The sequence below is a fragment of the Triticum dicoccoides genome, chromosome 6A (assembly GCF_002162155.2).
Source record: "Triticum dicoccoides isolate Atlit2015 ecotype Zavitan chromosome 6A, WEW_v2.0, whole genome shotgun sequence".
Lineage (NCBI taxonomy): Eukaryota > Viridiplantae > Streptophyta > Magnoliopsida > Poales > Poaceae > Triticum > Triticum dicoccoides.
The window spans coordinates 585,736,360-585,761,186 of record NC_041390.1 but is presented as its reverse complement, the minus strand read 5'-3'; the positions used below and the strand labels follow the sequence as shown (position 1 = coordinate 585,761,186).

The following is a 24,827-nucleotide window of genomic DNA, read 5'->3' as shown; positions in this document are numbered from 1 at the left end:
TACTAATATCCTAAAGGCACTAGCAATTACTATCCACATGAAGTAGGTAGAGTGAATCTCGGGTTCAAGAACCCAGGAACAGAATACCTATTACTAAGTAGCATCACGGAATGCTTTCGAGGATAAAGGCCAGAATCATCACACTGGGACACCAATCATGGCTAAATTACTAGGTGATCCCCTAAGACACCTAGGGTCATAATAATAGCTCCAACATATATGTCAGGGCAATAAATTACCTCAACTCAACAATTAGTGTGATTGAACTGGCATAAAGGAACATCGAAACCAGAGGGAAAGGATTTGCAAATGCATCGGACTATTTAGAAACCTGGGATGACTCGGACAGCATAACAGCTATAATTGCTCAAAAAGATTTGAGACAATCACAAAAATGGTGGCATAACCACTTAGAAGCACAATATCAAGGTTCCGAGATCAACAATTAACATACGGAAGTAGTAGGAACTGAACTGAGACTTAAATCCAACAATCTTATAAGTCCACTGATTAGTAACACGTGATCCTAATAGAAAGAAGAGATAGCCTAGTTCTTAATCCCCGCAGGAAAGATAAGATGACTCAGATCAGAAGGGCATGAGGTATAAGGAGTAAAAAGAGCCTTACGTTCCATCCCACAATCAATTCCCTTATATAACTAAAGAATTTCTAGACTCAACTTCGACCAGTTTGGCTTGGTAATCCTACAGGCAGTCAAGCTCTGATACCAACGCTGTCAGGACCCCGACTCAATGCCACATCGATCTAGCATGTAACACCTCATATCACTTTGCGGCCTCACGCACGGTATTTCCACGGGTGTCGCCTTACCTTTGCCCGGGACCGTTTGCGCCTTTTGGCACACGTATATGACAGTGTCGCTAGCATCCATATGATAAGGAGCCCGGGCTGACATGGCTAGTCGTAAACCCAAAGTGGCACAGACTTACAGGGACAGGCATCCATGACCCAGCATCGAACGTGTCGGTCATCAGCGAGTGAATCCAGGCTGTAGCACTGGGCTAGCAGGACTCCGGTGAACCGGGCTGCAGCGGGCTAACAGGACTCCGGTATTCATCGCGTGACATTTCCCCGAAGGGACAGACACAGGAACGAAGAAGGACACATGCCGGCCAGCCTAAGTGTTCCGGAGCAGTAGCAAGCTACCATGGCTCAGTGGAAACACTAGGAGACATTTCCCGGTAAGAGAGGCTACCAAGGATAAACAACTAGGTTGTCAGATCCCACACATACCAAGCATTTCAATAACATACACACAATATGCTCGATATGTGCAATACAACATGGCATCACAAAATGACTCTACGACTCAAGTAATCTATTCAATAGGCTCCGAGGAGCGAGATATTACAAACATGGGTCTCATGACCCAACATTCAGAGCATACAAATCAAGCACAAGCAGAAGCTATCATGTCTGAGTACAGACATCTATAAATGAAAAAGGCTGAGAAGCCTGACTATCTATCAGATCCTGCCGAGGGCACAAGATCGTAGCTGAGGTAACAAGCTAAACGTCGAAGTCCAAGCGAAACTACTAGTGAGACTGAAGTCTCTCTGCAAAAACATAAATAGGCAAACGTGAGTACAAATGTACCCAGCAAGACTTACATCAGAACTATCTACATATGCATCATTATCAACAAAGGGGATGGTGGGGTTTAACTGCAGCAAGCCAGCTTTGACTCGGTGGCTATCCTGAACTACGACTGCGAGTAACTCTTTTGAGGTGGCGCACACGAGTCCACATATTCACCATATCAATACACCACTATGGATCCGCTCCCGTCTCCCTACGAGAACGCCATCCATAGCACTCACGCTTATCTTGCGTATTTTAGAGTATCCACTTTCACTTGTCTATGAACTGATATAAGCAACCCAGAAGTCCTTTTCCGTGGACACGGCTATTCGAATAGATTAGGTTAACCCTGCAGGGGTGTACTTCTTCACACACGCTCTCACCACTTACCGCCGTTTACACGACATGTACTCGGCAACCTTCAAGCGGAAGCCCAACGTGGGTGTCGGCCACGACCTACCTAATCACCTAAGTCTCTAGTCCAGGTTTATCGCCTATTCGGGTTCCATCCATGAGGAGATCCGGCCGGAGTTTCTCTCACAGCCCCAAACGATGTGAACAGGGTTCCCGAGACACCAAACGGGCGCCCGGTACACCGTGCCACGTGCCTACCGCATCACAGCCCACCCCTACGGTCAGCGCTGCGCACGGCCTCCAGCATACTACAAACACCAGAAACTACTTGCAACTCCTGGACAGAGGACAAGGGTGATCAAGAAGCCGAGAGGGTCCATTGGTTTCGGGCCCAATGCGTGGTAGTAGCTGAATCATGGATCACAAACACAGAACTCAGTTCCTGAGGACGGCTGCAATGAGACAACCCACCATGTACTCCTACATGGCCTCTCACCGCTACCTTTACCAAATCGTGTTCACACACTTAGCTCACACATAGTAGGACATGTTCACACGCCTCTGATTCATCCCCGATGAATCAGTCCTGACTCAACTCTAAGCAGTAGCAGGCATGACAAACAAATATGAATGAGTAGGCACAACAGGGCTCAAACAACTCCTACTCATGCTAGTGGGTTTCATCTATTTACTGTGGCAATGACAGGTCATGCAGAGGATAAAGGGGTTCAACTACCGCAGCATGTAACAGTTGAATCGGTGTTGTCCTAATGCATTAAAAAGAGAGCAGGAGCGAGAGAGTAGGGTTGTATCGGAATGAACAAGGGGGTTTTGCTTGCCTGGCACTTCTGAAGATAGCATTGAGTCTTCATCAGTGTCAACGATCACATCGTCGATACAACGTCTACCGAGGGGGAACAACACCGGCAAACACAGAAGAAACACAATCAATGCAATGCACAATATGATGCATGCTATGACATGGCAATATGAATGTGTTTTGGGCTAATGCAACTAGCAACAGATTAAATGAAGTTGGTTTGAATACAAGATTCAAATTCAAACTCCATATGTGATTATTCAAATGCCATTTATATGATTTGTGCTAAACAGCAGCTATAAGTTGTTCTAGCATGCATGAAAATGGTACAGATGGATTCCTTGAATTTTTCTGATAATTTTTCATATATAAATTATTTAATTTGGAGTTACGGTTAATTTTCTATGATTTATTGAAGTTTAGAATATATTCTGGAATTATTAAATCATTTCCTAATTTATTTTAATTCCAGAAACAAACACTGCGTCAGCATGATGTATTAGTGACGTCAGCAGGTCAAAGGCGTCGACCAGGTCAAACCTGACCAGTGGGGTCCACTGGTCAGTGACCCAGTCAACTAACCAGGTTAGTTAGCCCTAACTAACTTAGTTAGCCGGGCGGGGCCCGCATGTCAGTGGCCTATCTAATTAGCTAGGTTAATTAGCGCTAACTAATCTAACACTAATCTAGCAGGCGCCTGGGCCCACACGTCAGGGAGTCAAACCCCGGGTCAAACCCGCCGGAGTTGACCCGCGGCTTGTCGCCGGCGACGCCAGCAACGGCGGAGGGCGTCGGAAACGCTCCTTCGGCGACCAAATCGGTGACTGAGGGGCTCTACGCGTGGCTGGGAGTCGCCCGCATCCATCTGTGCAAACGGCAGGGGCTGAGGTGGAACGGGCTCGCCGGAATCGAGCTCGCGGCGGCGGCCGGAGCTCGGGGTTGGTGCGGGTTGGCGCTAGGGGGCACGGCAGATCGCACGGGTGGGCGCGCTCGGCTCCTGGAAGGGTGCTGAGCACGTTGCCGTGCTCGGGAGTTAGCTACGGTGGCTCTAGCACCGACTGCGTCATCGCCGGCGGCGAGGAACTGTCGGCTCCGACAGTCGGGTGGTTAGAAGGCACGGACGGGCACGGGGAGAGAGGGGAAATGGACAGGGGCTCACGAGGGGTCGGGAGAGAAGCTCGGTGGGCTCGGGGAGGCCTCTGCAACGGCGAATTGACGACGGCGATCTCCGGGCACCGGAGATGAGGACGACGACGCTCCGGTCGACTGCGGCCTCCTCTGGTCGCGTGCGTCGCGTGTGTAGCTCCACGGGGTCAGGGCGGAGCTCAGAGATGCATAGTGGGAGCGAGGGAGTGGCTGGCCGCGGAGTTTCTCAGCGGAGTGGCCATGGCGGCTTCGGCCATGAGGGGAAAAGGAGCAGGGGAGTGAGAGGCAGAGAGCAGGGAGGCAAGGGAGCGGATGAGGGGGTTCCAGGGGGGGGTTCGTGGCATCCTTAGCCGATCCGGGGCGGGGCGGCAAGCAGGAGGTGGCCGGCGCGTGCGCGCGCGCGTCGGGCACACGCCCTCCTGCCTACTGGCAGGAGGTTGAAGACGGTGGCGACTGCGGTGGGCTGGACCGCACAGTAACGGGCCGCGCAGAAACTGGGCCGGCTACAGGTAAGTGGCCCAGGTACGGGTCTTTCTCTCTCTCTCCTTTTCTAATTATCTCAGTTTTCTATTATTCTGTAAATTTAGGGCTTTATTAAAAATACTCAGACACTTTCAAAAATCATGAAACTAATCATGGCTACTGTTTAGAATATATCCAACAGTAAACATTTTAGTTTATGATTATTTGAGCATTTGAAATATTTAATTGCATTTAAATGCCCAAATGAAAATACTATATGATTTAATTCAGTGACCAAATATGTCCTGCAAAAATATAAACCATTTTTGGTAGATGCTTCCACCTCAAACCAGAAATGTTGAACATTTTTAGAGGACATTTTGAGTTCAATGAAAAAGGTTTTATTTTGACCCTAGTTGAATTCATTTGGTGCTAGGGCTTAGTCAATCCCCATCTCAGGTTTAAATGAAATTTAAACATGATGTAACACTCTAATGCATGCACTAGGCATTGTCAGAACTAGGGATGTGACAGCCTAGCTATACTACGTGGTCCTTCACAAGCTCAGGATCACCACTTGGGCCTTAGCCTACTCATTGATGTCAACGTCTACGAAGAACCCATCAGAAGGGGTTGCAGCGTCTTCTGTAAAAATGTAAATTATAGCAACATGAGTACAAAGGTACTCAGCAAGACTTACATCAGATCCTACATACATGCACATTGTCAAGAAGGGTTGGTGGAGTTATTGCAGCAAGCCAGCTTTGACTCTTGGCTAAGCTATCCTACGAGACACCAGCTTGAAATGATTTTGCGCACACGAGTCCACTACTCACCACTTCAATACACTACCGAGGATCCACCTCCGTCTTCCTACGGAAGGGCCATCCTCGGCACTCACACTTATCTTGAGGCTTTTAGTAGTTTCCATTTACTTGTCTATGAACTGTATAGGCAACCAAGTAGTCCTTTACCGCGGACGCGGCTATTCGAATAGATCATGTTAACCCTGCAGGGGTGTACTTCTTCATACATGTTTCCACCACTTAGCGTCTGCACACGACATGTGCTCGGCAGACTTCAAGCGAAAGCCGACGTGGGTGTAGACCACGACCTACCTAAACACCTAAGTCTCCAATCCAGGTTTATCGCCTATCCAGTTTCCATCCGCAGGGAGTCCGGCCGAGGTTTCCCATACGGCCCCGAACGATGTGTACAGGGTTCCGTGACACCTCACGGGTGCCCGGTATTCCCGGCCACATACCTACCGCATCACAACCCACCCCTACGGTCAGCACTGTCCATGGCCTCCAGTAGGCTACAAACACCAGAAACTACTTGCAACTCCTGGACGGAGAACTAGGGTGAATAAGAAGTCGAGCGGGGTCATATTTCAGGGCCCAATGCATGGTAGTAGTTGTATCTTAAATCACACATACAGATCTCAGTGCTTAAGGTCGGCTTCAATGAAACAACCCACCATGTACTCCTACATAGCCTCTCATCGATACCTTTACCAAATCGTGTTCACCACATTACTCTCATTACCGACATGATCATTTCACTCTAGCCCATCACCCAGATGAACCAGACCTGACACGACTCTAAGCATAGCAGGCATAGCAAGGTAGGAACAACACATACATATGGCTCAAATAACTCCTACACATGCTAGTGGGTTTCATCTAGTTACTGTGGCAATGACAGGTCATGCAGAGGAAATGGGTTCAACTACCGTAACACACAGCAGTTTGAAACGCGTTGTCTTAATGCAGTAAAAGAGAGCAGGAGCAAGAACATGGGATCGTATCGATATGATCAAATGGTTGGTTGCTTGCCTGATGGTTCGATGCACGGATACGGTTCTTCGTTAGGGTAATCACGGTACTCCTCGGAGGCAGAACCTGCCGCAAAGAACACCGATACACAACATCACCAAACAATGTGCGACAATATGATGCATGCATGAAACATGACAATATGAGTGTGTTGGGCTAGTGCAACTAAGACCAAAAGGGTTTGAACCAATTTGAACCAAAGATTCAAATTTCAAACTCATACATGGCCCTTTAAAGTGTTTTACCTTGTTCTGCATTAAACATCAAGTTAACTTGTTTAATCATGCATGAAAATAGTACAGATGGATAGATTGGATTTTTCTGATCATTTTTCATATATAATTTGTCTGATTTGGAGTTACAGATTAAAAGTTATGAATTTTTGAAGTTTAAACTATATTCTGGAATTTCCTATATTAGAATAAATCCAGAAAATCAATTATTGCGTCAGCCTGACGTCAGTGTGACATCAGCAGGTCAACGGGACACGGTCTGGGTCAAACCTGACAGTGGGTCCCGCGTGTCAGTGTGGTTGGCTAAACTAAAATTAATTTAAACTAATCCTAATTAGTTAACAGGGCTGGGCCCCACCTGTCATTGACTCAGGAGAGTCAACCAGGGCCCACCCGTGGTCAAACCCGGGTCGGCTGCACCGGCGTTTAGCCGCCGGCGAGCCCGACGCGGCGGCGGAAGTGGTTTTTGCCGTTCCGGCAACCAAACGAGTCGCGGAGGCCACCGGAGAGGAGCTGAGGACGAGCCGCAGCTCTTGGTGGAGTCCGTTGGGGTCGGGGTGGCCGGAGTTGGCGCCGGCGACGACTTTGGCGGCCACCGGAGTTCGGCCGAAGACGAACTTGACGCTAGAGGGGTCGGTGAGGTGCGGGGAGTAGCTAGCTAGGTGCTACGTGACGCGGTGAGCATGATGGACACCGTGGAGTGGCCGGAGGGTGACCGGGAGCACGTCGGCGATGAGCTCCACGTTGGTGGGTGCGGTTGAGCTTCGTGCGGTGGCTACACGGCTCGGGAGCAAGAAAAGAAGGGAGGGGAAGATGGCTAAGCTCACAGGGAGTGCGACGAAGCCCTTGGTGCGGCCGGGGATGGACCGAAGCGACGACGGTGTTGAAGGGGATCTCCGGCGACGGCGGGCTCGGGCGAGGTCGGTGTGGTGGACTCGGGCGTTGCGAGCGCTCGGGGCTCGGCTTGCTCGATGGAGTGGACAGCGGCGGAGCTCCTGGACACGATGAGAGGACGCACGGGCGGCGGGGAGCGCGGCTACGACGTAGGCACGGCGGCGGTGGCGTCGGCCATGGCTGGGGGGCGCGAGGGGGAGGAGCTGGAGAGGGGGTGTCTGGCGGGTTCGGGGGAGAGAGGGGGAGCGATCCACGATGTCACCGGGCGAGGGGAGCAGCGAGGCGGCGAGCAGGTGCGTGGCGCGCGCTGCGGTCGCCGTCGGGCACCTGCCTGCCTGCCTGGCCGGCAAGCAACTCGCTGGAGCGGCGCTGGGCTGGGCCGGCAGGTGGGCCGGGTGCTGGGCGCCAGGTAAGTCTTTCTATTTTCTCCTGTTTCCTGTTTTTTTAATACTTCTGCAACTTTGTTGATTATTAAAAATACTTAGGCAACTCCTAAAATCACCAAACTACTCCTGGTCCATAGTTGGATTATTTCCAACATGAAACATTTTAGTTTGGAGATATTTGAGCATCTGAATATTTTATATAATTTTAAATGCCCAAATTCAAATATCTATGATTTAATTCAAAGACCCTAGGATGACCTAGGAAAATGTGCATCACTTTTGGCAGGGGTTCTGAACCAAGACAAAAATGATGGGCATTTTAGAAGGGCATTTCAGGTTCATTGAAAAAGTTTTTAGTAAACCCTAGTTGGTTTCAGAGGGGGCTGGGGGTTCTGTCATCCCCATTTCAGGTTTCTGATGAAAGAATAAACATGATGCAACACCCTAATGCATGAACTAGCTAGGGTGTGACAACTCACCCCCACTCAAAAGAATCTCGTCCCGAGATTTGGGTTCCTCCGGGAAGAAGGCGGGATACTCAAGTCGAAGACGATCCTCCCTTTCCCAGGTTGCTTCATCCTCAGAATGGTGCGACCATTGAACTTTGAGGAACTTGATATTATGACGTCGAGTGGTACGCTCGGCCTGATCGAGGATACAGATGGGGTACTCTCGATACGTGAGATTATCTTGAAGATCAACCGTTTCGTGGTCCACTCCACGGATAGGATCCGAGAAGCAACGCCTGAGTTGAGAAACGTGGAAGACATCGTGGACTCTAGAGAGATGCGAAGGTAGTTCCAACTGGTAGGCAACTTCTCCTTGTTTAGCGAGAATGCGAAAAGGTCCAATGTAACGAGGAGCCAATTTGCCTTTGATACCGAAACGATGGGTTCCCTTCAGAGGAGTAACCCGAAGGTAAGCCTTCTCATCGACCTCGAAAGTCATAGCCTTATGTTTTCGGTCATATTGACTCTTCTGACGAGATTGGGCCGTTTTCAACTTTTCACGAACGATGCGAACTTGCTCTTCTGCTTCCTGAATCATATCTGGGCCAAAGAATTGTCTTTCCCCGGTTTCTGACCAATTAAGGGGTGTTCGACACCGTTGTCCATAGAGAACTTCAAAAGGGGCTTTACCCAGGCTAGACTGATAGCTGTTGTTGTAAGCGAATTCGGCAAATGGAAGGCACTTCTCCCAATCCATTCTGAATGAGATAACAGAGGCTCGAAGCATGTCTTCTAGGATCTGGTTGACGCGTTCTACTTGACCACTTGATTGAGGGTGAAAAGCGGTGCTAAAGGAAAGACGGGTTCCCATAGCATTTTGGAAACTTTCCCAAAATCGAGAGGTGAAAAGACTTCCTCGATCCGAGTTAATTTCCAAAGGAACTCCATGGAGAGACACTATTCGGGAGATGTATAAGTCTGCCAATTGACTAGCAGTTATACTCTCACTAACAGGTAAGAAATGGGCCACTTTGGAAAGACGATCGACAACGACAAAGATAGCATTATTCCCTCTTTTGGTTCTGGGAAAACCGGTAATGAAATCCATACCAATTTTATCCCATTTCCATTCAGGAATAGCTAAGGGTTGAAGGGTGCCAGCAGGCCGTTGATGCTCTGCTTTTACACGACGGCAGATGTCGCAATTAGCAATATACTGAGCAATTTCTCTCTTCATCCTAGTCCACCAGAACCTCTGGCGTAGGTCCTGATACATCTTGGTACTACCGGGATGAATGGTGAGAGGAGATTCATGAGCCTCCTTAAGGATCAGCTGCCGTAGATGCTGGTTGTTGGGAACCACTAAACGGTTCTCAAAGTACACAACACCATGATCACTTGTGGAGAAACAACTAGCACCTCCGCTAGCAATGTTCTCCTTGATCTTAGATATTCCCTTATCTCGCTTTTGGGCAGCGATGATTTGATCCGTAAGAGTAGGTTTCGCCACCAAGGTGGAGAGAAATCCTTGAGGAACAATGTGAAGGTTAAGCTTCCGAAATTCCTCATGGAGAAGCGGTTGACTTTGTTGTAACATCAGGTTGTTACAATAAGATTTACGACTTAGCGCATCAGCCATGACGTTGGCTTTCCCTGGGGTGTAAGTTATTCCTAAGTCGAAATCTGTGATCAACTCGACCCAACGTCTTTGCCTGAGATTCAAATCCGGTTGGGTGAAGATGTACTTCAGACTTTGGTGATCAGTGAATATTTCGCAACGATTACCGAGGAGGTAATGTCGCCAGGTTTTAAGTGCATAGACTACAGATGCAAGCTCTAGATCATGAGTAGGATAATTCTCCTCATGTGGGTGCAATTGCCGTGAAGCGTAAGCAATTACGTGTCGATCTTGCATGAGAATGCAGCCTAGTCCTTGTCGCGAGGCGTCGCAGTAGATAACAAAGTCCTTAGAGAAGTCTGGCGGTACCAGTACGGGAGCAGAAGTCAGGCGTCTTTTCAGTTCCTGAAAGCTGTGCTCACATTGTGGAGTCCATTCGAACTTTTTATCTTTCTTGAGGAGTTCGGTTAGAGGTTTAGCAACTTTGGAGAAGTTCTCGACAAAGCGACGACAATAGCTCGCTAAGCCCAGAAAACTCCGAACTTGCTTGACTGATTCAGGTGGAGTCCAATTAAGGACGGCTTGGACTCGCTCAGGGTTAACAGCAATACCTTTACCAGATATTACATGACCCAGATAGGTCACTTCTGACAAGCAAAATTCACATTTAGAAAATTTGGCATAAAGGCGATGCTCTCGAAGTTTCTTCAACACTAGCTTTAGATGTTCGGCATGTTCTTCCTCGTTCTTGGAGTAGATGAGTATATCATCGAGGTAAACCACGACGAATTTATCCAAGTACTCCATGAAGATTGAGTTCATTAACCGAGAAAAGGTGGCTGGAGCGTTGGTTAAACCGAAGGACATGACGGTGTACTCGTATTGGCCATAACGAGTAACAAAGGCCGTTTTAGGAATGTCCCCGTTCCTAATTTTGATTTGATGGTAGCCCAACCTCAAATCCATTTTGGAGAAGACTGAGGATCCAGCAAGCTGATCATACAGGTCGTTGATCCCGGGGAGCGGATATTTGTTCTTGATTGTGACCAAATTGACAGGTCGATAATCTACAACCATCCGGTCCGTACCATCCTTCTTCTTGACGAAGAGGACGGGGCAAGCCCACGGAGATGAACTAGGTCGGATGAAACCCTTTTTCAAGGACTCATCGAGTTGTTTCTTAAGCTCGGCTAGTTCTAGTGGTGCCATCTTATAGGGTCTTCTAGCAATCGGAACGGTTCCTGGAATGAGGTCTATTACGAACTCAACATCCCTGTCAGGTGGAACACCTGGCAATTCCTCTAGGAAGACATCTGGAAAGTCACGGACTACCGGGACGTCCTCAAGGTCTGGCAAAGGGCTGGCGTTAAGAGAATATAACTGTCGCTTGGCTATTCGGGTCAAGACATTGACTACCTTCCCTGAAGGATGGGTGAGTTGAACAGTCCTAGAGAAGCAGTCAATTTTGGCATGATGGGCTGACATCCAGTCCATACCCAAGATGATATTAATATCTGAAGATTTAAGAGCTATCAAAGATGCAAGGAAAACAAGTCTGTCAACTTGGATTTCATTTCCATAACTTACCCTGAAGGTTTGCCATCTAGAACCGGGAGTAGAAATTTCCATAGTGGATGGCATGTCACAGAATGTGGTGTTATGCAGACGAGCATAGCTCTCGGATATAAATGAATGAGATGCTCCTGTATCAAAAAGAACAGATGCCGGGTGGCAATTAACAAGGAGCGTACCGAGAACGACGTTGGGATCCTCTTGAGCTTCTTCGGCAGAAATACAATTGACATTGCCACGTGTAGCGGTGGCCGGCTTGGCGTGGAACACTTTACCTGTCGGCTTGCCACGGCCAACAGCTTTAGCAGATTGGTTGGGGTTGGTTTGGGGACACTCGCGCATATAGTGGCCAGATTCCCCACACTTGAAACAAGTCACGGAACTGGTACGTGGAGGCGCACTGTTGGTTGGACCACCATAGGGCTTGGCTGGTGCAGACTGTTGAACGGGGTGAGGCGCCTGGAAGGATGGCCTCGGTGTGAACCTGGGTGGCAGGGCAGTGTTAGGCACCCACACGCGGCGCTTCTGAGGACCAGCACCGGATGAGGAACCCACGTCACGGCCATGCTTGCGTGTTGCGTCATAATCGGTCTGACCAGTCTCAGCACTGATGGCCTTGTTAACAAGCTTCTGAAAAGATGTGCACTCATGCAGACGGAGGTCGCGGCGAAGCTCAGGACTAAGTCCCTTACGGAACCTTGCTTGCTTCTTGGCATCAGTAGAAACTTCCTCAGTGGCATATCGTGCGAGGTTACCGAACTCCCTGCTGTAAGCATCCACAGAGAGTCGGCCTTGGGTGAAACTGCAAAATTCCTCACGTTTACGGTCCATGAGACCCTCCGGAATGTGATGTTCACGGAAAGCCTCACTGAATTCAGCCCAAGTAGTGACATGGCCGCTGGGCGCATAGCTCCATAATTCTCCCACCATAGACTGGCGGGGCCTTCAAGATGATATGCAGCAAAGGTGACCTTGTCAGCCTCAGCTACTAACACGGAACGCAGTTTGTGAGAAATACTGCGAAGCCAGTCATCAGCGTCGAGAGGCTCGACGGAGTGGTGGAACGTGGGTGGATGTAACTTGATGAAATCACTGAGTGACACCACGTTAGTCCTCTGATGGTGTGCTGTGTTCTGTTCAATACGCTCCAACAAACGTTTGGTTTCCCGCTTGTTTCTCTCGGCTTCCAGCATAACTTCGGCTAGGGAAGGAGGGTGAGGCAGATTTGCATTCCTGACTTCACTGCCTTCGGCCTGCTCTTGAGGAGCAGGGTTATTGCGCGTGTTGACCATCCTAGGTAAACAAGACAATGATTTAGTCAGAATGATAAGATTCCGACATAGGATACAGAATGTAAGGAATAACTCGGAATGCAAGATGATCATCCGTATGACATGGTAGATATAGAAATTGCTTCTTTTATTCCATCGTCATACACACCATACAAGGTTTAGTACAAGACCAAACAAAGTACTATTACGGTGAAAAGAGGATTACATCTCATCGGAGGCATCCCAAGCTCCTATACATTATTTTTGTACACCTCCGGAAGCGGTACAAACTAGGTCATATCCCACGAGTCACGCAGGATGATAGACGAGACAGCTAGTACGAACTGGTGATACTACCACTAACTCAGACCGATCCGTAGTAGTCCTCGTAGAAGTCTCCTCCATAGCCTGGAAGCTCAACATGATCATCCGGGAACAGACGATCCCGCGGACCTTGTGGACCATAGGGGCTAGGATGAGGTCTTGGACCAACAGACGGTGGCCTGCGGGGACCGCGAGGTGGGGTGATGCCTCCTACATCACGCCAACCCATCACGTCTGGCAGAGCAGATCTCACGGGATAGAGATCGCGCATATCCGAATATCCAGCTTGCACCGCCAGTCAATGTGGCCCAATGGTCAGCACGGGTATTGAAAAGCTCTAGCCTCAAGGCCCGATTTTCACGGTCCTTATCCTCGAGCATCTCAGCAGTGGTGCGAGTCCGTGAATCCTCCTGAGTGGGGTCAGCATAGATAGCCTGGAGATACCCTTGTGCTCCCGGAAGTGATCCTGGCATATACCGGAAATCAGAGTGCCGAAATAGGCCAGACCTGACTCGCATGATGGTCATCATAGAGTAGGCGGCGTCCTGCACAGTCATCTCAATAGTAACCCCGAGTCCATAGGAGCAGTGAAGGGGCTCGGTGGATCCAGGATAAGATGGAAATATCCTGACAGTGCAGAGATACTGGCTTTGATTAAAGTCTCGAAATTGCTCTTCGACCGTGTACTCAGGATACCAACGGTATCCAACCTCAGTCATTACCCTGACCAACATGGCGGTATGGCCGGGTACATCTAGGCATCGAGTCAGGCGAACCACTTGGTTGAGGTCGCGAGTGGCCATTTGAAAGCACAACCATAATGCAAAGGCATTAGAATTTCTAGCAAAATTTCGACAGCATAACAGCTGTAAATGCTCAAGAAGGATTTGAGACATTTGACAAAGGATTTCATACACACTCAACATCATCATATCAAAGTTCTGAGTCCATCCTAACAACATAATGTGGTAGTAGAACTGAACTAGGCTTGTATCCATCCAACCTATAAGGTACTACTGATTAGTAACACGTGAACCTGATAGAGAGAAAAGATCCTAATTCCTTAACCCCCGGTGGAAGAATAGACTGACTCAGATCAGAATGTCATAAGATAAAGGAGTAAAAAGAGCCTTACGTTCCAACCCACAAACAATTCCCCTACATATAACTAAAGAATTTCTAGACTCAACATCGACCAGTTTGGCTTGGAGAACCTACAGGCAGTCCGGCTCTGATACCAACGCTGTCAGGACCCCGACTCGATGTCACATCGATCTAGCTTGTAACACCTCATATCACTTTGCGGCCTCACGCACGGTATCCCCACGGGTGTCGCCTTACCTTTTCCCCGGGACCGTTTGCGCCTTTTGGCTCACGTATATGATAGTGTCGCTAGCATCCATATGATAAGGAGCCCGGGCTGACATGACTAGTTGTAAACCCAAAGTGGCACAGACTTACAGGGACAAGCATCCATGACCCAGCTTCGAACGTGTCGGTTATCAGCAAGTGGGTCCGGGCTGTAGCACTGGGCTAGCAGGACTCCGGTAAACCGGGCTGTAGCGGGCTAACAGGACTCCGGTACTCAATGCGTGACATTTCCCCGAAGGGACAGACACAGGAACGAAGAAGGACACATGCCGGCCAGCCTAAGTGTTCCGGAGCAGTAGCAAGCTACCATGGCTCAGTGGAGACACTAGGAGACATTTCCCGGTAAGAGAGGCTACTAAAGATAAACAACTAGATAGTCAGATCCCGCACATACCAAGTATTTCAATAATATACACACAATATGCTCGATATGTGCAAATACAACATGGCATCACAACATGACTCTACGACACAAGTACTTTATTTAAGGCTCAGAGAGCCATACATAACATACACATAGATACGGGTCACATGACCCAGCATTCAAGTCATACAGTCATACAAACCAGCAGCGGAAGTAACTTGTCTGAGTACAGACAACTATTAAAATAAAAGAGGCTTGGAAAGCCTAGCTATACTACGTGGTCCTTCACAAGCTCAGGATCACCACCTGGGCCTTAGCCTACTCATTGATGTCAACGTCTACGAAGAACCCATCAGAAGGGGTTGCAGCGTCTTTTGTAAAAATGTAAATTATAGCAACATGAGTACAAAGGTACTCAGCAAGACTTACATCAGATCCTACATACATGCACATTATCAAGAAGGGTTGGTGGAGTTATTGCAGCAAGCCAACTTTGACTCTTGGCTAAGCTATCCTACGAGACACCAGCTTGAAATGATTTTGCGCACACGAGTCCACTACTCACCACTTCAATACACTACCGAGGATCCACCTCCGTCTTCCTACGGAAGGGCCATCCTCGGCACTCACACTTATCTTGAGGGTTTTAGTAGTTTCCATTTACTTGTCTATGAACTGTATAGGCAACCAAGTAGTCCTTTACCGCGGACGCGGCTATTCGAATAGATCATGTTAACCCTGCAGGGGTGTACTTCTTCATACATGTTTCCACCACTTAGCGTCTGCACACGACATGTGCTCGGCAGACTTCAAGCGAAAGCCGACGTGGGTGTAGACCACGACCTACCTAAACACCTAAGTCTCCAATCCAGGTTTATCGCCTATCCAGGTTCCATCCGCAGGGAGTCCGGCCGAGGTTTCCCATACGGCCCCGAACGATGTGTACAGGGTTCCGTGACACCTAACGGGTGCCCGGTATTCCCGGCCACGTACCTACCGCATCACAGCCCACCCCTACGGTCAGCGCTGTCCACGGCCTCCAGTAGGATACAAACACCAGAAACTACTTGCAACTCCTGGACGGAGAACTAGGGTGAATAAGAAGTCGAGTGGGGTCATATTTCAGGGCCCAATGCATGGTAGTAGCTGTATCTTAAATCACACATACAGATCTCAGTGCTTAAGGTCAGCTTCAATGAAACAACCCACCATGTACTCCTACATGGCCTCTCATCGATACCTTTACCAAATCGTGTTCACCACATTACTCTCATTACCGACATGATCATTTCACTCTAGCCCATCACCCAGATGAACCAGACCTGACACGACTCTAAGCATAGCAGGCATAGCAAGGTAGGAACAACACATACATATGGCTCAAACAACTCCTACACATGCTAGTGGGTTTCATCTAGTTACTGTGGCAATGACAGGTCATGCAGAGGAAATGGGTTCAACTACCGTAACACACAGCAGTTTGAAACGCGTTGTCTTAATACAGTAAAAGAGAGCAGGAGCGAGAACATGGGATCGTATCGATATGATCAAATGGTTGGTTGCTTGCCTGATGGTTCGATGCACTGATACGGTTCTTCGTTAGGGTAATCACAGTACTCCTCGGAGGCAGAACCTGCCGCAAAGAACACCGATACACAACCATCACCAAACAATGTGCGACAATATGATGCATGCATGAAACATGGCAATATGAGTGTGTTGGGCTAGTGCAACTAAGACCAAAAGGGTTTGAACCAATTTGAACCAAAGATTCAAATTTCAAACTCATACATGGCCCTTTAAAGTGTTTTACCTTGTTCTGCATTAAACATCAAGTTAACTTGTTTAATCATGCATGAAAATAGTACAGATGGATAGATTGGATTTTTCTGATCATTTTTCATATATAATTTGTCTAATTTGGAGTTACAGATTAAAAGTTATGAATTTTTGAAGTTTAAACTATATTCTGGAATTTCCTATATTAGAATAAATCCAGAAAATCAATTATTGCGTCAGCCTGACGTCAGTGTGAGATCAGCAGGTCAATGGGACACGGTCCGGGTCAAACCTGACAGTGGGTCCCGCGTGTCAGTGTGATTAGCTAAACTAAAATTAATTTAAACTAATCCTAATTAGTTAACAGGGCTGGGCCCCACATGTCATTGACTCAGGAGAGTCAACCAGGGCCCACCCGTGGTCAAACCCGGGTCGGCTGCACCGGCGTTTAGCCGCCAGCGAGCCCGACGCGGCGGCGGAAGTGGTTTTTGCCGTTCCGGCAACCAAACGAGTCGCGGAGGCCACCGGAGAGGAGCTGAGGACGAGCCGCAGCTCTTGGTGGAGTCCGTTGGGGTCGGGGTGGCCGGAGTTGGCGCCGGTGACGACTTTGGCAGCCACCGGAGTTTGGCCGAAGACGAACTTGACGCTAGAGGGGTCGGTAAGGTGCGGGGAGTAGCTAGCTAGGTGCTACGTGACGCGGTGAGCATGATGGACACCGTGGAGTGGCCGGAGGGTGACCGGGAGCACGTCGGCGACGAGCTCCACGGTGGTTGGTGCGGTTGAGCTTCGTGCGGTGGCTACACGGCTCGGGAGCAAGAAAAGAAGGGAGGGGAAGATGGCTAAGCTCACAGGGAGTGCGACGAAGCCCTTGGTGCGGCCGGGGATGGACCGAAGCGACGACGGCGTTGAAGGGGATCTCCGGCGACGGCGGGCTCGGGCGAGGTCGGTGCGGTGGACTCGGGCGTTGCGAGCGCTCGGGGCTCGGCTTGCTCGATGGAGTGGACAACGGCGGAGCTCCTGGACACGATGAGAGGACGCACGGGCGGCGGGGAGCGCGGCTACGACGTAGGCACGGCGGCGGTGGCGTCGGCCATGGCTGGGGGGCGCGAGGGGGAGGAGCTGGAGAGGAGAGGGGGTGTCTGGGGGGTTCGGGGGAGAGAGGGGGAGCGATCCACGACGTCACCGGGCGAGGGGAGCGGCGAGGCGGCGAGCAGGTGCGTGGTGCGCGCTGCGGTCGCCGTCGGGCACCTGCCTGCCTGCCTGGCCGGCAAGCAGCTCGCTGGAGCGGCGCTGGGCTGGGCCGGCAGGTGGGCCGGGTGCTGGGCGCCAGGTAAGTCTTTCTATTTTCTCCTGTTTCCTGTTTTTTTTAATACTTCTGCAACTTTGTTGATTATTAAAAATACTTAGGCAACTCCTAAAATCACCAAACTACTCCTGGTCCATAGTTGGATTATTTCCAACATGAAACATTTTAGTTTGGAGATATTTGAGCATCTGAATATTTTATATAATTTTAAATGCCCAAATTCAAATATCTATGATTTAATTCAAAGACCCTAGGATGACCTAGGAAAATGTGCATCACTTTTGGCAGGGGTTCTGAACCAAGACAAAAATGATGGGCATTTTAGAAGGGCATTTCAGGTTCACTGAAAAAGTTTTTAGTAAACCCTAGTTGGTTTCAGAGGGGGCTGGGGGTTCTGTCATCCCCATTTCAGGTTTCTGATGAAAGAATAAACATGATGCAACACCCTAATGCATGAACTAGCTAGGGTGTGACATGTATCATCGTATTCAGGGAACCCATGGCCAGGATAGCTGTCGTCGTCCTCTTCTTCATCATTATCTTCCATCATAACCCCTCTTTCTCCGTGCTTGGTCCAAACATTATAGTGGGGCACGAAACCGGACTTAAACAGGTGGACGTGAATGGTTCTTGACTTAGAGTAATTTAATCCATTCTTACAGCCAGCACATGGACAAGGCATAAAACCATCCGCCCGCTTGTTTGCCTCAGCCGCAAGCAGAAAAGTTTGCACGCCATTAATGAACTCGGGAGAGCATCGGTCATCGTACATCCAATTGTCGGCTCATCTTCAATACACAACACCGAAAACACCAAATTAATACAATACATAAAGTTCATACAACACTTAAATGCAACAAACAAATAACTCTCTAGCTAAAGCATTTAAATGCAACAACAAATGTGATCAAGATCGCAACTAAGGTAACAATTGATCCAACAGCATAATGATACCAAGCCTCACTATCGATGGCATATTTTCTAATCTTTCTAATCTTCAAGCGCATTTTCTCCATCTTGATCTTGTGATCATCGACGACATCGGCAACATGCAACTCCAATTCCATCTTCTCCCCCTCAATTCTTTTCAATTTTTCTTTCAAGTACTCGTTTTCTCTTTCAACTAAATTTAACCTCTCGACAATAGGGTCGGTTGGAATTTCCGGTTCACATACCTCCTAAAAAAATATCTATGTCAACCTCATGGGCATAATTTGTCATAAACACGAAATGAAACTAGTTTTAAAAGAGAATATATATACCACATCCGAATCATAACAAGGACGAGGGCCGACGGGGACGGATATCAAAACCATGGCACTATGTATAACAAACAACGTACGGGTAAGATAATTATACGAGTAACTATATATCCAAATCACACAAACATCAATTTTTATATAAAATTTCATGAACAAGAGGCTCACCACAAGGTGGTGCCGGCGACGGGACGGTGCGGGCGATCGACGGTGGTTACGGCGGAGATTTTGAAGGCACTAAGTAAACCACACCTACATATGCAAACTAAGTGTTATTTTTGACCTCGGATTGCATATAAATCAAATACTAGCACATATAATTCCTCCCAAATTACTAAACTCACAAATTAAACACTATATAAAGCATTGCAAGAGCTAATCTAGCAATGAGAGATGAAGGACAATATTGCTAACCTTTGTGATCATTTGAATCGATGGGGACCTTCAAATCTTGACAAATTTTGGGCAAAATGTGTGATGAGCTCGAGAGGAAGAGGGGAAGAACAGAGAGGGAGGGGAAAGGGGAAGAACAGAGCGAGCTCGGCGGGTGGACGAAGGGTTTATGTAGGACGACCTTTAGTACCGGTTCGTGACACGAACCAGTACTAAAGGTGCCGGAGGGGCCCCAGACTGACAACATCCTGCCATCACTCTCATTTGTACCGGTTCGTGGCACGAACCGGTGCTAAAGGTTCGCCACGAACCGGTACTAATGAGAGCGGTCCGGCTAGCCGTTGGAACCGGCACTAATGGACACATTAGTGCCGGCTCAAATTCAAACCGGCACTAATGTGCTTCACGTTTGACCCTTTTTCTACTAGTGTGGGGATGTACGTCCAATCACCTAACTTTCTCGCCCACTATGCTACTAGTAAAAGAGAAATTTCGATCGACAGGCGGCCAGGCCTCTGTTGCCCCCTGTCTCCCTACTGACCGCAAAATAAGTAACTCCGAAACAAACCTACTCCCTCCTTCCATGTATATAGGGCCTAATACGTCTTTCGAGGTAGCCTCTGACCAAAGATAAAATTATTAGTATATGAGATATATGACATAAAAATTATATCATTAGAAACTTCTTTCGCATACGAATTCGATAGTATGCTTTTGTGTAACATGCCTGTCATATATCATTGTGCTAACCTGTGGTCAAAGGTAACCTCGAAAAATGTATTAGGCATTATATAAGTGGAAGGAGGGAGTATAAGAAATCATAGTTTTAAATAGCAAGCTATGCCAAACAGTGCCATCCTGCGCAAATTGCTATAGCGGGGCTATAGCCCGCTATTTTGTGGAGAATTGTACATGAATAACATTTAGGAGCACTCTGCTCAAGCAACTATAACGAGGCTATAATCGATAATTAAATTCGGAGCTTGGGCTCATCTACATCCGCTGAACAGTAAAATATAGTAAAAAAAATTAAAAAATCTGAAACTTTTTGCATGCAAGATGGTACAGTGTGTCAGATGCATGCAAAAATTAGTGGGTAAACCACATTCGAGGAGCTCACGTAAAAAATCAACTATATACAATGCATTTTTTTATAAATCTCTCACATGTCCGAAATTTGTATTTTTTTGGCACGAGCTCCTTGAATGTCCACCAAATTTGACACGGGCATCACTCATTCAACCATCTTGCGCAAAAGTTTGTTTTGTTTGTTTTGTTTTGCTATTTTAAATCGTTTTTACTGTGCGCACCTGACAACATTTAGGTCTGGATGCAGATTCGCGGCATTCGGCTATAACCGGCTATTTAAAACTTTGCAAGGAACCGACCAGAATAACATTTTGAACTTTGGTTCGTGCCTTGGTGATGTATTGAAGCAAACCTATAGATGCAAATACGAAGCGACGAAACTAGTGAACCTGACCCTTGAGTTATCTACCGTAACCTGTTTGCTTTGACACTGCAGGCAACGGCACGCCGCTCGCATTCCTCTGCCTTATAAATGCCCTCCACCTCCTTGGCTCCCCAATCAGATCGCATCCCTCTTTCCTAGTGCATCCACACACTCCATTCCACTGCCTCTTCCGCTCCACCCCGTGGAGATGGGGGTCACGGAGTGCGACGACGGGCCGGCGATCGGCATCGACCTCGGGACGACCTACTCCTGCGTGGCCGTCTGGAGGAAGTCGCACAACCGCGTTGAGGTCATCGCCAACGACCAGGGCAACTTCACCACGCCGTCCTGCGTTGCCTTCACCGATGCATGGAGGCTCATCGGCGACGCGGCTGTGAACCAGGCCGCCATGAACCCCGTCAACACCATCTTCGGTGAGATCAGATATCTTACCCTAGCTACTCCTTGATGCATAACTGCTTTCATCTTACACCTGCGGAGTAGAATTTTAATTTATGCTAAAAGCTTATTCTCTTCGGCTACCAAATGATTAGTCCGATAGCCTTTTTGTGTAATTATTAGTCCAATGCCAGATCTTTTTTTAGGGGAACCGCTGCCATCCGCTTCCAGATCTCTGACTTTGTTTAGGAGCAGTTCTATTCCTACGTATGAGTTATACGAAAAATTTAAGCGACGGTTAGCTAAAATCAGGGAGCAGTCACCAAACTTTTTTTTTTGACATCAGGAGCAGTCAGCCAGTCACCAAGCTAAGTGAACAGTTTGCACAGTTTTTTTGGTGATAGGGATTCCATTTTCTGTGTTGATTTCTTCTCCCAAAAGTTTCTTGACTAGTTTCTTATCCCAAGATGATAGTAATAACAAAGAATTTTTTCCCAGAAAAAAAAAGTGGTATCTGTTTCGAGAAAAGGTAGTATATCTGATTCTGGCACAATATACATTTGTTTAGTTTCCGCGAAGCTAGCAAGCCCTTCCAACTTATCATTAATTCATATGCTGGTGCAAGCTAGCTTTACATTGAAGATGCACGGGTGGTCTGTGTATGCGATTTGTACCATAATGTGCAGAGTGATTTACTCACACGTCTCAAAAGAAAGTAAAATTTGCATATCTATTAATTTTCTTCTTCTGAATGTTTGCATGGCTATATCCTTGCTAGAAAAAATACACATGACCAATAACGAATCTTTATTCCATTCAGATGTGAAACGACTTATTGGCCGGCATTTTAGCGATGCGTTGGTGCAAGGAGACATCAAAACGTCCACGTGGCCATTCAAAGTTGTCTCAGGTCCCAGCGACCGGCCGATGATCGTGGTGCAGTATATGGACGAGGAGAAGCAGTTTAAGGCCGAGGAGATCTCGGCCATGGTTCTCGGCAAGATGCGGGAGATCGCCGAGACCTACCTCGGCACCGAGGTGAAGAATGCTGTCATTACCGTCCCGGTCTACTTCACGGATTCCCAGAGGCAAGCAACCATTGATGCCGGCACCATCGCCGGCCTTAATGTCATGCGCATCATCAACGAGCCCTCTGCCGCTGCCCTTGCCTATGGTTTGAGCAAGATGTCACCCAGTGACGAAGTCAAGACTGTGCTTGTGTTTGATCTTGGTGGCGGTACCTTGGACGTCTCCATTGTCAAAGTAGATCCGAGTGCCCACATTGACATGGGCATCTTTCAGGTCAAGGCCACGGCCGGTGACACCCACCTCGGCGGCGAGGATTTCAACACCCACATGGTAAAACACTTAGTGCGGGAGTTCCTTAAGAAGTACAAGATGAATGACATCAGGAAAAACCCAAGGGCGCTTCGCCGGCTCAGGACGGCCTGCGAGAAGGCCAAGAGGGTGCTCTCCTGTGCGTCCCAGGCCACCGTTGAGATCGACTCGCTTCACGACGGCATCGACTTCCATGGGGTCATCACCCGCACAAAGTTCGAGGAGCTCAACATGGACCTCTTCAGCAATTGCATCGTGCATGTGGAGAAGTGCCTGAGCGACGCCAAGATGGACAAGTCTATGATCGATGACATCTTGCTCTTGGGTGGCTCCTCCCGGATCCCAAAAGTCCAAGAGCTCCTTCGGGATTTCTTCGACGGGAAAGAACTCTGCACAAGTATCAACCCGGACGAGACCGTCGCCTACGGTGCCGCTGTAAAGGCAGCGCTCCTCAACGACGAGGGCTTCAAGGAAGTGCGGGATGCAGTCCTGCTCGAGGTCACCCCGCTCTCACTTGGGGTGGAGACGGAAGGTGGTGTCATGAGCGTGCTGATCCCGAAGAACATAACTATCACCGATGACTAGGGGCGGCTGAGCGTGGAGGAGATCGAGCGTTGATGCGTGATGATAAAAAGTACAATACAGAGGACATCTGGAAAATGTAGAAAAGCGGAGGCGTATGGGTGGCCCAGGCTTGAGGAGGCTGAAAAAGAATTCATGCTGGCCTTGTCTCGACGTTTGGCACTTGCGCAGGTGGCGCTCCTCGTCGAATTTAAGTTTTTTTTTTCAGAACCTATTATTCTGGCCGTTGTGATTTCAAAAACGGTGGTGGTTCAACGTCCTGTCTGCTTGAATACCTTCAGTCTTTTGTACGATTAAATCTAGTTGTTGAATTGTTTCAAAAAAACATGCGGGCCATCATAACTTTGATGCTTTGGGAGCTATTGAAACACTAGAACTCTTTGAGGCTGGTCATAGTGGGAGAAACATAGATGCCACATAAACAAAAATGGTGAGGTGGCAAGTAGTTAATGAGGAGAGAGGCAAATAGAGTAGCATAATATGTTATCATCACATAGCGCTTTTCAATGCAAAATGGACACATCTATGTTACCACACGTATGCCACTACCCACAATGAAGATAGTAACATAGATTAGTAACATATGTATGCTACTAGTCTAAGTTACTCTCCACTATGACCAGCCTGAGGGTGCCTCGCCTTTGCTAGAGGTGGTTGTTGATGTTAAACGAGAGAGAAGCTGGACTGCTCAAGATTCTACTTTATTTTGAAACTTTAAAATGTTTTGTAGCTCAAACCGACGGTCGAATTGAAAAACCATTTTGACATAAAAAAATTGATGGATGAGACCTTTACAACTAGATCCTATGTTGGTATGTATCAACAAAAAAATTTCAGGTCAAAATTACCAGACCTAGTATAAGTTATCGTGCATGCACAATGCATATTACCATGTTGTTCGAAGAGAAGTCATCGGGGTTATGGTCTTTAACAAACCCTTCCACCATGTCCAAAACTTACCCACGGCACCCCTCATCAAGGCTACAACGGTGTTTGTGCCTAAGTTATGCGGTGTATCTATTGACATCATGTTCACACGGAAGTTATCGGGTGTGTGTATTCAACAACTATTTTGCCCAAGTAAAAAATTATCGCAATGCTTGTACCTAAGTTACCAGGTCCGTGGTACGTATATTACCGTACTATTTAACAAAAAACTTATTGGCGATATGTTTTCCAACAACATCCTCCCCCATCAAAGTTACTGGGGTGTTTGTATGTAAGTTATCAGGTATGCGATGTGTCTATTACCATCATATTTATAAAGAAGTTACCGGTGGTTTGTTTTCCAACAACACCCATGCCCCATCAAAGTTAGTGCGATGTTTATATCTAAGTTATCAGGTCTGCGGTGTGTCTATTACCATCATATTTATATAGAAGTTATCTGTGTTTTGTTTTCCAACAACTCTCCCCTTCCCAACCACGTCAAAGTTATCGCGGTGTTTGTATCCAAGTTATCAGGTCTGTGATGAGTCTATTACCAGCATATTTATAAATAAGTTATCAGTGGTATGTTTTCCAGTAACCCCCATACCCCCCTCAAAGTTACAGTGGTGTTTGTACCTAAGTTATCAGGTATGCAGTGTGTCTATTACTATCATATTTATAAAG

At 47.8% G+C, this 24,827-nt stretch overlaps 1 pseudogene; it reads left to right on the top strand.

Annotated features, from left to right (window-relative positions):
• Positions 1-23,323, top strand: part of LOC119318165 — a 96,402-nt pseudogene extending 73,079 nt beyond the window's left edge.
• Positions 23,324-24,827: the final 1,504 nt, after the last annotated feature.